Source organism: Hipposideros armiger, unplaced genomic scaffold, assembly GCF_001890085.2.
Source record: "Hipposideros armiger isolate ML-2016 unplaced genomic scaffold, ASM189008v1 scaffold_190, whole genome shotgun sequence".
NCBI classification, from domain to species: Eukaryota; Metazoa; Chordata; class Mammalia; order Chiroptera; family Hipposideridae; genus Hipposideros; species Hipposideros armiger.
Genome location: NW_017731540.1, coordinates 2292504 through 2308054, shown reverse-complemented (window position 1 = coordinate 2308054; position 15551 = coordinate 2292504). Strand labels below are relative to the sequence as shown.

Sequence of the window (15551 nt, the reverse complement as noted above, 5' to 3'; positions counted from 1 at the left end):
CAGTTCTAAAAAGAAGCTGCATTTCTGACAACAAGATCATGCTCATGTTCTTGCTTCAGATTACACTTTGAGTAAGATAACTGCCTTTGAGAGAGTTGCCATCAAAAGAGGTCAAGTCATTACTTTCTCTTTAATCAAGTCAACAATGAATGTTAATTGGAAATTAATTTTCCCTAAATAAGAAGAAAGGAATCTGTGGTCCTTTGGGTGCAGATATTTATCTTTCCCTCTCTCTGTTGATCTAATCCTCCTCACCGTTCAAGGCCTGGCTTGTGTTCCTCTGGAGCCTTAACCAGTCCTCCGACCTGCACTAACATCTCTCTTATCTGAACTTCTACTGCACTTCAACACAGCGTTGCCTACTTTTGTTCTCAATGGTTCACTAATTGTTCCTTGCATGGGAATTTCGCCATAGATCTAAACCCGAATGCAGCTGGACAACGGCCTTCTCAACACTCACAGAGCAAGGAGTAGACACAGATTTTTCCTTAAAATTAAGTTCAAAGATCAAAGCAGGACTAAATGAGTGTGCTTCTAAATGTAAGAACAGGTAACACTGGAGAGCTATGATCATAAAGGAGTCATCAGATCCATCCATCACTGTGTCATTTTGGCCGTGGTTCTAAATTTTTTTGTTTGAAGTGGCTGGCTCAAGATAAAGAGAGGCTCGGCTGTGCAGAACAGTAAATGACTTAACTTTTCTGGTATTTTTTTTTATTTAGGCAGGACTTTAGTTCAAATTGTGCCCAACATCCAGATTGGATGCTGCTGCATGAAACAGATTAAAGAGTAATATGATGAGGACTGACTGTGGGATGTCTACGTGTGGAGTGCCAAAGACCCTCTCTCTGGGTAAACACTATCAAACTACTGCAAATTATAAAAGAACAACCATTTAAAGTCTGAAAATTTTCCTAAGGACATGCAGCACATGGAGAAACATTCATCTGAGAAAATATGCTACATCTTAATATAATATGGATGTTGTAAGCCCTAGAACAACCACTAAGAAAATAATTCAAACATCTATAGTTAAAAAGCCATCAAAAGAATTTAAATGTTACACGAGAAAATATTCAATTAATGCAAAAGAAGGAGACCAAGAAGGAACAAAGAAACAAAATATATGAGACATATGGGGGGGAAAAGCAAAATGTTAGACACAAATCCAACCATGTCAATAGAAACACTAAATATGAATGGACTGTACAATTAATCAAAAGGCAGAGATTTTTCTAAAAGGCAGGGATTGTCAGACTGGATAAGAAACAAGATTCAACTATACGGTGTCAACTATATGGTGAGGTTTTATGTTTAGCCAGCTAGGAGTTAAGCTGTGTGTACTATTTGCTGTAACAGTGGGTGTCAAAGTCTAAAATTTCCTTTAGTGTCTTTGTTTTTGTTATCCTGTTATCTTTGGGTTTTTCTAGACACTCCTTATAAAATAGAATCTGAACCTTGCAGTTCTTTCACCTAGACTACACTGCTATTACACAGGAGCCGGATTGACACAGAGGTGACTTATAGTGCGAGGGGGAGCATTTTATAATCCCATGATTAGGTTTCAGCCCTTTAGTGAGTCTGTGCCCCTGGACTGTGATCTTCACAAGTGCTTCTCAGGTTTTTTCCCCTCAAAGGTGACCCAGGAAGGCTAGTGGGGGCTGGAGTTAGCTATTTCCCTCCCCCAACACCAAAAACAAGAGGGAGCCAGAGTTGTGAATTTCTCTTTCCCCAAGTTTGCTAGACTCTGGCCTTTTTTTTTTTTTTAATTGAGGAACAGCCATGGTCATTGGTTACACATTGCTTTCATGCTACAATGGCATAGTTGACTCTTTTAGGGAGGGCGCAGCTCATAGTAGCCCATGCAGGGCTCGAACCGGCAACTTTGGTGTTAGTAGCACCACGCTCTAACCAACTGAGCTAACCGGTCACCCGACTCAGGCCTTCTTTTGAAGGCAATCTTTTGTTAAGGAGAACAGAATAGAATGCTCTGGGCATATGTCAAAATGGTTACTTCCTTCATTCCTGATGCTCCCCTCCCCCCCAGCTGGAAGCACAAGGAGATGCTCCAATATTCACCTTAAGAACCTGGTGAGCTTCCTGGAGATAAAACTCATAAACGCATGAGGATCTCCCTAAGAAAACGCCGCCATACTTTTTAACTCTCAAACTAGTCCACACTGAGCCTACAGCAATTCATCAATTACTGTTTAAATTTTTCTACCAGCACTGGCTCCCTTCTACGCCTGGGCTTCTTCTCCTCGTGTCTGTCTCTCTCCCCAGTTTTAGGGGCAGTGATTTCCCCTTCAATTCTCTGATGGATGTAAGAGGAGTTGCTGATTTTCAGTTTGTTCAACTCGTTCGCTTTCGTAAGGATAGCAGTGACAGTTCTAAGCTCTTTACATGTCAGACCAGAAAATGGATATAATAAGGAAATATTATGAACAATCATATGCCAACAAATGAGATAAGTTAGTCAAATTCCTGGAAAGGCAAACTACCAAAACTGACTCCAAAAGAAATAGATAATATGAATAGACCTATAACAACTAAAGAGAATGAATTAATCATTTTAAAACTGTCCACAAAGAGAAGTCCAGCCCAAACGGCTTTACTGATTAATTCCACCAAATATTTAAAGAATTAATACAATTCTCCACACACTTCCAAAAAATAGAAAAGTAGAAAACCCTTTCTAAATCATTCTATGAGACCGGTATTCACTTGAAACTACAACCAAACAAAGATATCACAATAAAATAGAACTGCAGATCAATATCCCATATAATTATTAATGCTAAATTCATCAACAAAATACTAGAAAACCAAATTCAACATCATATAAAAAATGATTATATTCCATAACCAACTGGGATTTATCCCAGGAATACAGGGTTTGTTTAACATCTGAAAATCAGTCAATGTACTACACCATATTAATAGAATAAAGAACAGAATCCACATCATCCTCTCAATAGATGCTGAAAAAGCATTTGACAAAACCCAAGAGACTTTTGTAATAAAAAACAGTCACCAAACTAGGAATAGAAAGGGCTTCTGCCACCTGATAAAAGTATGAAAAACCACAATTAACATCATAGTTAATGATAAAAGATTAAATGCTTTTCTATTAAAATTAGGAACAAGATGAGAATGTCCATTCTTGCCATTTCTATTTAACATCATACTGGAGGTTCTAGCTAAGCAATTAGGCATGAACAAGAAATAAAAGGCATCCAGATTGAAATAGTAGAAGTAAAACTCTAATCACAGATGGCATGGTCTTATATATAGAAAAGCCTAAAGAATCCATAAAAAACTATTCAGACCAATAAACAAGTTCATCAAGGTTGCAGAATATAAGATACTGACAGCAGAAGTGGGTGTGGGTATTAGGACCCACTCCAGTGGTAGAAAGTATAACTTAGAAGCAGGTTGTTGTTAAACTTTCTGAGCTTAGGGAAGGAAAGATTTCTTATGAGATGAAAATGATTTTGAAACCAATCTGAAAAATAGGATGTGCCCAAGGTTGAATAATGAACTACAATTAAATATGCAGCCACACACATGGTGCCTCTTAAATTTTTATTAAATGATAGCAAATGGCTGAAGACCTTTATGGTTTTAATGAATTTGGTCCTTATGATTATATAGCTGAACTTGGCACAATTTTGACACACAGTTCCTACGACAAGCTTTCTATTTCACCCCAGTATACACATAAACCTGACTTCTAATGGCAGGACCAGGGAGGTATAATAGTCCATCCTATGCCCTAAATGAAATGGGGGACCAAGGGATACAAGTACAAGAGTTTTCAAGGATATTAGATTGTCATGTTCCCAGTACATAATCCACAGGGCAAAGCAGGCTCGTGTCTTTACCTGCTTTACACCGAGAAAGTTGCAGCTGGGGACCAATCACAAAGCCATTTTCAGGGTGGTTGAATTTCAGTCTAGCTTCTATGAATTTAGCATCTGTAATCTTTGTCATGTTGCTATACGATTTCCAGGTCAGTATTTTAAACTAATATTTTATTTAAAATATACACATAGGTCCTTATGTAGCCTATCACTGATCAACTCTTTGGGGCTTTTCCATGGCTTAGCATTTTACACGTACTAATTTTTCTTTGCAAATTGAGGCCAGATACTGCCTTGTATTTTGTAGTTTTGATGTCAACTCTGCAGGGTAGATGTAAAAGAAAAATTTAAAAATAACATCAGTTTCATTACTGAGAATGTTATCTTGCATGGAAATACTGCTACTACTACAAATAATAGTAATAGCACTACTAAGAAAAATAATAATAGCACTTATTATACTATTAAATATAATCACGTTTTTAAAGCACTTATATGTACTATTAATTTTTACAAGACTTTAAGAGGATGGTACCATTTCAACAATGAGGAAATTCAGGGAGGTTAAGTAATTTACCCAACGTCACACAGCTAGTAAGATATGGAGCCAGAATGTAAACTTGTATTCTGGTCAGTTTTTTTAACCATCTTGCTGGGATTTTTGAGAGTAGCCTCTAAGTTATTATATCCGATTACGAGCCCTAGTGACCTTATCATGAGGCAATAACCAGAAAGACACACATAAGAAGCCACACACACACACACACACACACACACACACACACACACACACACAAATATACCCACAGCCCTTAGACACATACATACGCTGCTTCTTCCCTAGCTGATCTTACCTCCCTCTCTCACCTCTTCACTTCCTCAGAAAGGCAGGCCACAGTGTCAGATGGGAGTCAGAGCTCCACTCCTGTGCGACCATTTATAAGTTGCTAGATCATGTAAGCACTCTGACCTTCAGTATTTGTGAAATACGCTGCCTCCCTCACAGTGTCCTGAGAGGATCAAACACACTTATTTTGGGCAGGCACCTTGGATGTACAGTTGTAGAATTTGTATCCGAGGAAGATGTGACACTTATATGCTTTTCTCAGAGTGACTAAAGAAACTTGGCCCCAGGCCTCTGCTCACTGCCCTCAGGAGCCCTTGATATCCAGAGTGTATCATCATTCATTCTCCCTTTCTCTAAGGAAAAGAATGTAAAAAAGTTAAAGAACCCAGAGCTGGGTCCCCTAACTCCCCTCTATGCCAGCCTCAAGGGGCATATGCCAGGCCCTTTCTACTCCTTGATGGGTGATCTGGGTCTAAAATTTAAAAGACCACTGAGACTTCCTGGCAGCCAGCCTCCTGAAAGAAATGGGGTCACCTGTACCATGCTGATGTGAGGCACTGACCGGGGTCTTCTGCCAACCTCTGGGGTTATGGACATGACACCAGACATACAGCAATCCCTGTTGAATGAGTCTTTTCCACATTTTCCAGGGATGGACTCAAAGAAGGTTCCAGGGCCCAGAGGGAGAGCCATAGAGCTGGCTTGTAGGTCTTCGTCACAAAGAGACGGTAGAGGGCCGGCCAAGTGGCGCGTTGGTTAAGAGTTGGCTTGGGATGCCAGCTCTGAGCAGCAGGGCCCCGGTTCGAATCCCACATGTGAGCCAGTGATGCTGCACCCTCTACAGCTAAGATGGTAAACAACAGCTCAACCAGGAGCTGGGCTGCTGTGAGTCGCCGGTGATGGCATAGGCTGCAGTGGACTGCCATAAGCTACCGTGAGTGGCTGGCAGTGAGAGGCCAGCAGCCAGAGTGAGCTGCCAAGAGCTGCCGTGAGCGGCCGTCCAGAGGCCAGCGAGCAACTGCCTCACCCGGGAAGAGCGTAATGATAACACCAACATAGGCCAGTGAAGCAACGTCCTCCACAACTAGACTGAAGAACAAAAGGACAACAACTTGGCTATTCCCCTCCCCCAATTCCCCAATTTAAAAAAAAAAGAGAGAGAGAGAAAGAGCTGCTAGAGAAGACATGAGAAATCAGAGAGGCTACCTGTCAGAAGAGAGAAAGTTCCCCTGTCAAGGCCGAGGAAGTGGGTACTCTCAGAGACTCACGCATCGCTTTTAGGGGGGTCTGTAAGAAAGGGAGGCTGGCATTTTGGTTGGTTGGCTCCTTAGCCCAAGTAGCAAGAACTAAGGACAGGTAGCCAGACTGAGGGTATCAGTTTCCAGAAGAACTAAAAGTGGATCTACCTCTACCTGTAGGCCCAGCATTGAGGCTGTGGTGTGCGGAGATTGGGCTGCAGGCTTACCTGACACCATGGAGGCATGGCCCACATTGGGGAGCTCTCAGGGGAATGTGGCACGAGGCTACCAGCTGGGGGCTATCTGAAAGATGTGATCCAGGCTCACAAACCTCAGAGGCTGCCGTGCTCTCATCAACAGCAGGCCCTTAGGGGCTTGTTGGAGTTTCCACTTCTCCATCCCAAGCCCCAGGTCAACAAGCTGTACCAGTGTAATGGCCCCTGAGAGGAGACAAGGAAGCTCCCCTTGGGCAATCCCCGTCTCTTTTAGCCCCCACCTCTCACCACACAGGGAAAGCACAGGGAAGGGAGGGTGTGCAAGAAAGCCAGCCATCCCTTTACCACCTCTCCAAGCCACGGGGGCCATAAACACAACCAGCGCTGGGAGGAAGGCAAAGCTCTTTGAATGGAGGTTGAAGTTGAAATTGCACAATGAATGAGAGTCAATTCCAATAACCAGAATGAGAGGGTTCTAATAAGCAGAAGTGAGTGGAAATTTATGGAGCCCCACTGAGAGGTTGCTAAGGGAACCCACTGCCCCAGCAGGAATGGAGCGACTCACAGGTTGGTGGCTGAGCACAGCTGGTAGTTATTGGAAAAACAAAGCCGTTTTGTGTTTATTCACCAATAAGGTGAGACTTCCAATCTAAGCTCGAATGCACCAACAGTGAGTTTAAAGCACCTCCATTCCCACCTATATAGCCCAAGAGTCAAGCTGCAAGGGTACTGATTAGGTGCAGAGCGAGAACCAAGAAAACCAAAAAACAGGGTGCGAGGCCCGGCTCCACTGCTAATTAGCTGGGTGGCCTTGGGCAAGTTCAACTCCTCTATGCCTCAGTTTCCTCGTGTGTAAGATGAAGATATTATAGAGTTCTTGTGAAGATTAATTAAGAGAACTCATGTAAAGCATTTAGCCCAGTGTCAGGTAGACGGTGAGTCCTTAATTGTTAATTACTGTCCTTATGCCTAACCTCTGTCCAGAAATCCGTAACCCATTCCAGATGCCGCCATCCTCCTCCTCATTTAGCACTCCGTCCTCTCTGACTGCTCCCTCTTAGCTCCCTTGTCAGCACATCCCTGTCCACTGACCTCTCTGTGTGCAGTCCTGGTCCTCTCCCCTCTCACCTCCATAGCCTCCCTGGGGTGACTGCACTTATTCTCAACACTTTAAATACCATCTACAGGCCCACAGCTCAAACCCAGGTCACTTTCCTGAGCCCAGACTTACAGACCCACTGATAACTTGACAGCCCCGTAGATGTCTCCTGGACATCTCAAACTTACCATGTCCAAATATGAGCTTTGGGTCTGCCCTCCCCTATAACTCCCTACACCTGGTCTTCCCACCCAATCCTCTCCCCCCTCCAACCCAGCAATTTATTCAAGCCCGAAACTTGGAAGTAATCTTTTAAATCCCTCTCTCCACCACCTTCCACCACCAGTCCATCACCGAATGCTCTTAGTTCTGCCACCAAAGCAGATCCCGAATCCATTTGCTTCTCCCACCACCACAGTCCAGGCCTCCCTTAGTTCTCACGAAGACAACAGCAATAGATTCCCAACTGGTCTCCTTGTTTTCACTCTATTTTATAACTTTATTTTATGCTAACGTAATTCACCATTTTAACCATTGTAAAGTGTACAATTTAGTACATTCACAATGTTGTGCAATCACCACTATCTAGTTCCAGAACATTTTCATCAGCCCAAAAGGAAACCTCATATCCATTGAGCAGTCACTCCCACCATCCTCCACTCAGCCCCAGGCAAACCCTAATCCGTCTCTATATACTTATCCATTCTGGACATTTCCTATAAGTGGAATCATACAACATGTGTCCTTTTGTGTCTGGCTCTTTTCATTTAGCACATTTTCATGGTCCATGCATGTTGTACCACGTATCAGCACTTCTCTCCTTTTCATTCCTTGCTTTTAGTCTTGCCCTCTATTTATTTTCACAAAGATGCCAAAGTCATCTTTTGAAAACATATTATTCTCGGGCCAGCCGAGTGGCTCAGTTGGTTAAGAGCTCGCTCAAGAGTTTGAGCTACTGAGCTACAGCGGTTCGAGTCCAGCCCAAAAACAAAAAAGAACTAGAAAACATATTATTCTCTTGTTTACAACTTTTCATTGGCTGTCTATTGTACTTAGAGCAGAGCACAGAATTCTGAACAGGACCTTCGAGGGTCTGCATTGCCTGGCCAGTGCCTATTGCTTCATCATCGTCTTGCTCATCCCCTCCCCACTCAGCGTTTCCAGCTGCGTTGATCTTTCTTGCCTACCTTGAAACTGGTTCCTGTGCACGTTTCACTGCCTGCGATGCTCTTCCCTCCTCTCTTAGACACCTTCCCCGACCCCTCAATCTAAATTACATTGCCCCATTTTTTCTCAGCACACCCTGTTAGGTTGTGTTATAGCACACACTGTAATTTGTAATTCAGTAATTGAGGCTTTATCTGTTTAACATTCACCTTTCCTGCTAGGCTATAAGCTCCATGTAGCCAGGAACCATATCTCTATTCTTTACTAGTGTTATCTCAAAGCCTAGTACTGTGCTTACCGTATAGCAGTAGTTGCTCAAAAAAATATTGCTAACTAAGGAATGAATGAATGGATTTTCCAGAGCAGAAAGCATGGGAAGCCGTATAACTCGACCACTCCTGCTATCTACCAGAGGGCCTAATCTGAAATTTCTCAGACGGGCCCTAAGCACTCATTTACCCTATTCATCAGCACTATCATCCACAGCGACTTCCTGCTGACATAATGGTGGCTGCATTGTGGCAGCCTCAAAGAAAAACACACTCTCCGGGTAATTCCAGTTCTCCTCCTGCAATTGTCACTCCAGGCGGCTAGAAGCTAGACACTAGCAGCCAGCCCCACGAAGAACGACTGCAGGGCAGCGAGAGGCGGTGGGATGACATTTTGGCATCTGTCCTTTTGTTGGCTAAGTCAGCCTCAGAGCCCCAGTTCTCAAATTTCTCCACTCACAATGCTCTTTAGTGAGACAAAGACACCTCCCTTGCAGCACCTGCTTACCACCCTGAGAGAAATAGAGAAGGAAGGCCACGCTTTAACTGAGGCACCAAATGAGGGCCTACATAAGTAAGTACTAATTCACACCACCAACAAAAGCTCAGCATTGACATTAACCCTGCAGGAGGTCGGCCTGGCAGACCACCGGGGAACCTGGACCACACTTCCAGCACCTCTCTCTAAGAGGATGTGGGAATTTCCTGCTAACCTCCCTGACTCTATTATTGTGGTCCCAGAGGAAGCCCAACCCGTTAAGTTAGAATCATTTTTAACCAAGAGCAGAGCCAGCCCTGCTATGGGCAGCTCATCACTCTCTGTACTGTCACCAACCATCTATTAGTCGGCACCATCCTTCCTCCTCTTTTAATGTGGTTCCCCATTTGCACATGTCTTAATCTGAACACATCTGGAGCTCCAGGGCTTAAGAACAATGAGAAGCCACAAGTGGGCTGTAACAACAATAACAGACCACAAATAGAGCTTTTAACACTTTTCACCCTGGCTCACCCCTGCAAAGGAGCCCCAAGTCCCATGGAACATTTGGTAATACATTCAGCTAGTCCATCAGCAAGTATTTGCTGAGCATTTCCAAGTACCAGACACTGGGTTGGGGACCAAGGATATAATGGTGAGCAGGACAGATACAGTCTTTTTTATCCTGATGGAGTTTACAGTCTAGTTAGAAATAAATAAGGATCCTCTGGAGCTCATAGGAGGGAATCACTCATCAAGACTTGGGGGAGGAAGTCAGAGAAGCCTGCCTGGTAGAAGTGACATCTAAGCAGAGAGGAGACGGATAAGTAGGAATAGCAACAACATGGATGGGGTGGAGTAAAAAGTGTAGGAGATAGAAGGAACACATGTGCAATGGACCAGGGGTAAAAGAATTTAAGAAAGGAAAGTTTAAGTGGGGTGGTGGGGAGAAGAGTTAGGAGAGATGATGCGGAAAGATAGGAAGCAGACAGATGTCGCAGCATCTTGTAAGTTACTTCAAAGAGTTGGACCTTGGGGCCGGCCGAGTGGCGCGATGGTTAAGAACTGGCTTGGGATGCCAGAGGGCCCCGGTTCAGATCCCACATATGAGGGCCAGTGACACTGCCCTCCACAGCTAAGATGCTGAACAACAGCTCAACCTGGAGCTGGGCTGCCATGAGTCGCCGGCGACGGCGTGGGCTGCAGTCCCTGTGGCAGTGGATTGCCATGGGCTACCGTGTGTGGCCAGCAGCCAGTGTGAGCAGCCAGCAGCCGCAGCCAGCAGCCGCAGTGAGCAGCCGGCCAGAAGCCGGCGACTGATGTGCCTCGCCCGGGAAGAGCGCAATGATGGTGCCAACTTGGGCCAGTGAAGCGACGTCCTCCACAACTAGACTGAAGAACAAGGGGACAGCAACTTGTCTGTTCCCCTTCCTCAATTCCCCAGTGCTGTTCCCCTCCCCCAATTCCCCAATAAAATCTTTTTTTTAAAAAAGTACTAACCATTAAAATTGTTTTATAAATTTAGCCATACTAAAATTAAGAACTTCTATTTGTCAAAAGAAAGTGAAAACAATGGGGAGAAGATAGGTCAATATATAATAGTTATTCCTAGGCAACAGGTATAACTACTACTGTCCCAAGAAAACCAGGATGCAAGGTCACCCTACCTTGGGCCCAGTACTTTTACTCTTGGTGTAAAGTTATTGGAGACTTTTACACATGAACTCCTGAAGACATCCACAAGAATGTTCATAGGAGCACTGTTCACAATAACCAAGTCTGGTCTTATAGATTGAATGCTTGAGTCCATTCAAAACTCTTACTTGGAAGCTCTAACCCACAATGCGATGATATTTCGAAGTTTAGGTTTAGATGAGGTCATGAGGGTGTGGCCCTCATGATGAGATTAGTGTCCTTATAAGAAGAAGAAGAGCAATCAGAGCGCTCTCTTTCTCTGCCATGCGAGAACACAGCAAGAAGGCAGCTGTTTGCAAGCCAGGAAAAGGGACCTCACCAGGAACTGAATTGGCTGGTACATTGATCTTTGACTTCCCAGTTTCTAGAACTGTGAGAAATAAATGTCTGTTGTTTAAACCATGCAGTCAGTGGTATTTTGTTATAGCAGCCTGAGCTAACTAAAACATCTGGAAACAACCCAAATGCCTATCAACAAGAAAATAGATGAATGAGCTATGGTGTATTCACACAGTGGAATATAATTAGAGCAGTCAACAGTAAGGAATCATAACTGCACACAGCAGTATGAATAAACCCTAAAAATTTAATGTTAGGTTTAAAAAGTAAGTTCCAAATGGATACATAAAACATGATGCTTTTTATCAAGTTAAAAACAACTTAAAAATAACTTACTTGGTAGGAATAAAATTGGATGAAGTGAATGGATTTATGCTATATCATCTTACCTATGCTAGAGCTACATTTCCCAGAATTCCCATTCCTGCCTAGTTCTGGGTTAGCGAGGTCCTCATAAGATATGTGAACAACACTTGGAAGGTGGGGCTTCCTTGTGTTCAGAAAGTGGAAGTGGGGTTACCAGGCACTGTTGCAGCTCATACACAACATCACCAACCTGCTTGTTATGTTGGCATGGGGCTCCCATGCTACCTTCTCCTGCAGCCTCTGTACTCCCAGTGAGGGCAGCTCCATGCCTCCTAGCTGCTTCTGGATCCCCTCCCCCCCCTTCATCTTCTCCAACTCCTGGACTAGACTAAGCACCAGACACAGAAACAGCCATACAGCAGTGGTTTAACTAGCTCTGGCAACTATGTGGAGTCCAATCTCTTTAATAAATTTCATATTCTATATCATTCCTATAGGTCTGTTCCTATGATCAAATCCTGATTGTGAAAATGAGATAAAACAATCTAAAAAGGAATGTAAAAGAATGTTGACTATAGAATTCAGGGCGCTGGTTACTCGGGTTAGGGGAAGGAGCAGGAGGTTAGACCAGGGAAGGATCACAAATGTAATTTATTATCATAATTCTAGTTTTTGTGTTGAGTTCTGAGTTCATAGTTACCTACTACATAAAAAAATAAATATAGTTGGACAGATGGCCCTGTATGGACCAATAAAGGATTATGAACACTCTAAGTATGTGAACCTATGGTGAGAGAAAGGGAAACAGAGAGAGGACAGTAATTTCTTTTGAAAAGAAATGCCCTTGAAATTGCATCATTACTTTAACTTACCTCTCATTGATTCAAACTCAGTCCCCTGGCCATATCTCATTGCAAAGGAGGCTGGGAAATGTCTTTAGTTGGGCAGACCATAGTATCTAGATGAATTTCAAGGTATCTAAAGGAAAGAAAGAGACAAGGGCCACTGTGGGAAAAATGAATAAGCTCTGATCCAGGTGAAGACTATAAAAACAAAAGAAGTATTTTGAAGACTACATTAGTAAGCTCTATAATGAACATAGATGTCTAAAAGCACTCCATGAAGCCAAGAGGTTGGTGGGCTAGTGTTGTGGACGTTTGTTTTGAAGTTCCCTGCTCAGACACCTTCCTAAAGGCACCAAAATTTCCTTTAGGAGAATAATTTTCTCCCCATTGCGTATGGTCTCATGGGACTGTTATCAAGTAACATGTCTTTCCCCAGACAAGGACTAGCAAGAGACCTGTCTTAATTCAGGTCTCCCAAAAGTAGACCATAAAACACTTGGGAGTAAGCATTTTATTTGGGAGGTGACCCCAGGAAGTAATGTGAAAAAGAGGAAGTGAGAAAGGAAAGGAGGAAAGTGTAGGCTAGCAACCACATGACTCCTGTGGGCAACCAAGGCTCCATCCCAACTTGGACCCTCTGAAAGACTGTGTGGACCAATCCTCCGATTGTCTCCCCAAGGAGATACATTGGCTTCTGTCCCTCGTTGGTTGAGGATCCTTCTCGGGGAGTGCAGTCCCCAGCATTTCTGGCCTGTCCTGCCATAGGCCCATCATGTCCCCAAGCACAGAGAGTGCCCTTAGGCAGGAAAAGGCTGGAAGCCCAGAACATGTAAGGGAACTGTCTTCAGGTGACCTCCAAGCAAACGTGGTTGGTGCAGAGACCTTTTCCACAACCACCTTAAGCCCAGTAAAGCTCATTCCCAGGACACTGAAAAGTCAGCAGAGTTACATGGAGACTGAAAAAATGGGGGCCCATTACTGTTCTTAATAGCAGGCGCTCCTTAGATAGCCCCTTCCTAGCCTTACAGAGATGCCTTGTTTCTAGTCCATTTCCAGATCTGGTTCTTCAGGTTCTCTGCCATTTCTGAAAGCTTGCAATAGCCTTCCAAAACCCCCAGTAAACTTTTGGCAAAGTTTTCCAGAGTCGGTTTCTGTTGTTTGTAACCAGAAAACATAACTGGTACACCTGGAGATTGCCGCCACTGATCTGGGTCTTTAAGAATGTAAGTCAGGGGCAGCTGGATAGCTCAGTTGGTTAGAGCTTGAGCTCTGAACAACAGGTTTGCCGGTTCCAATTCCCACATGGGCCAGTAAGCTGCACCCTGGACAGCGAGGATTGTGAACAACAGCTCGACCTGGAGCTGGGCTGCCTTGAGCAGGCAACCGACTGCCTCAGCCGGGAGGAGCCCAATGTTCATAATACCAACACGGGCCAGTGAGCAGCTTCCTCCACAATTAGACTGAGAACAATGGCTCGGAGGTGAAGGGGGGGGGAGAGAAAAAAAAGAATGTAAGCCATTTTCTGCACCTTGGTTTCCTCATCATATGAAATGGAAGGATTGAAATAGATTATTTCCAAGCTTCCACTCAGTGATAAGATTCAATGATTTGATTTTAGCCAAACTGATGGCCAAACAAGAGACACCTACAAAATCCATTGCTATTGCCTGACTTCAGACTCTGTCCCCATATTGCAGTCTCCTATAAATCATAATGGGCTCCAGGGTCATTGTAGGTGGATTCTGTCTTAAACCCAGAAAGACGACAACAAAGGCCAGCTCCCAGATTTTACCCCTACACTGCTGAGAAACTAACCAAAAAGACTACTTCAGGAAGGAAAAAAAAAAAAGCATTTTGCTTTTATGCAAAGGAATTCTGGGCAGATAAGGCCAGGCTGCCCACAGAATTCCTATTAGGTTAAATTCCCAGCGCACACATAATTGGATTTCTCTTTCTCACTCCATCACCACTACTACTTCTGGAAGGAGGCGTGTCTGAGGCATGGAGAGAGTGATACACATAGTCCATTGTTCTCCTATCTGGATTCAATGAACAAATGCCCAAGTTGGAAAAAGGATGAGGCTATGGTTGGTTATCATCTCTGAGCTAATGATACAGTGAACAAATGTAGCAATGTTGCAGAAAAGGAAAAGATTAAGGACTTGGACTCTCTATGAAGTTATCGTGATTTCCCAAGACACCCAGGGTACAGCAGAGATGCAGCTGATAAAATGCATGGCGTGGATTGAACAGCATGAAGAAAGCAACTGACTGCAGCTGTCCATGCGATTCGGCAGCCACAGTTGTTCAGATAAACCTGAACAAATCACCATCCGTGGCTTCCTGATGCCTTCAGGAAAGTCCTGTACTGACTGCTCTGAGCTGGCCTCCTAGGTAGGGGTGAGGAAAATTTGCAGATTCCACAACTTTAGGGCTTTCCTGGGGCTTCTGCTCAACGTAGCAGCTGCCACCCTTCCAAAGATTTGGCTGTTTTCTGCAAAATACAACTTTTCATTAACTAATCATATGTTTGAATGCCTTCCCACTGTGCCTGCAGCGAGCGCACCCCCCACAGCCCGCCTGATGGAAACCCAGCACCCAACAGGTAGCCCCAGCAGGGGGAAGCTGAGATTTGCCCTCTGCCCACCTAGCCACGCCTTTCAAACTCAGATTCCAAGGCTTAAGTGGGTCCATGCACTTGGAAGTCACCTGGGGGCACATCTCCAACCCTGAGTCCTGGCAGCTGCCTTCCCCCATCTCTCCTGCAGCTGCCAGGATGGTGCAGCTCTGCTTGGCAGCCACAATCATCGAGTTAGACACATGTAACTAGGGGGAAAGAGATGGGTCTGCCCTTACCAGTCTAGAACATGATGTGGAATGGGTGGGTGGGAAAGAAATCCTGCCCATTGAAGTCCCGTCCCCTCAAAAAAAAAAAAAAAGGATGATTTAAAAACTAGCTGCTTTTATACCAGCAGCACTTCAGGGAAGCAGCCCTGAAAAGGCAGTGACCAAAAACGTCTGATCGGCCACCGAGACAGCAGGGTCCCTGGAGAGAGAGCTATGGCTCTCTCTTGTCAGGATGCCCAGGCTAAAGAACACTGGAGAGGGCCGGCCGGGTGGCACGTTGGTTAAGAACTGGCTTGGGATGCCAGAGGGCCCCGGTTCCGATCCCACATATGAGGGCCGGTGA

General features: G+C 44.3%; 1 non-coding gene across 1 annotated transcript; it reads right to left on the bottom strand.

The window, feature by feature from the left end:
• Nucleotides 1–1856: 1856 nt before the first annotated feature.
• Nucleotides 1857–1930, bottom strand: TRNAS-ACU (transfer RNA serine (anticodon ACU)). Its single transcript has one exon. It is a non-coding gene; the product is annotated as a tRNA-Ser (tRNA).
• Between the last annotated feature and the right edge of the window lie 13621 nt (nt 1931–15551).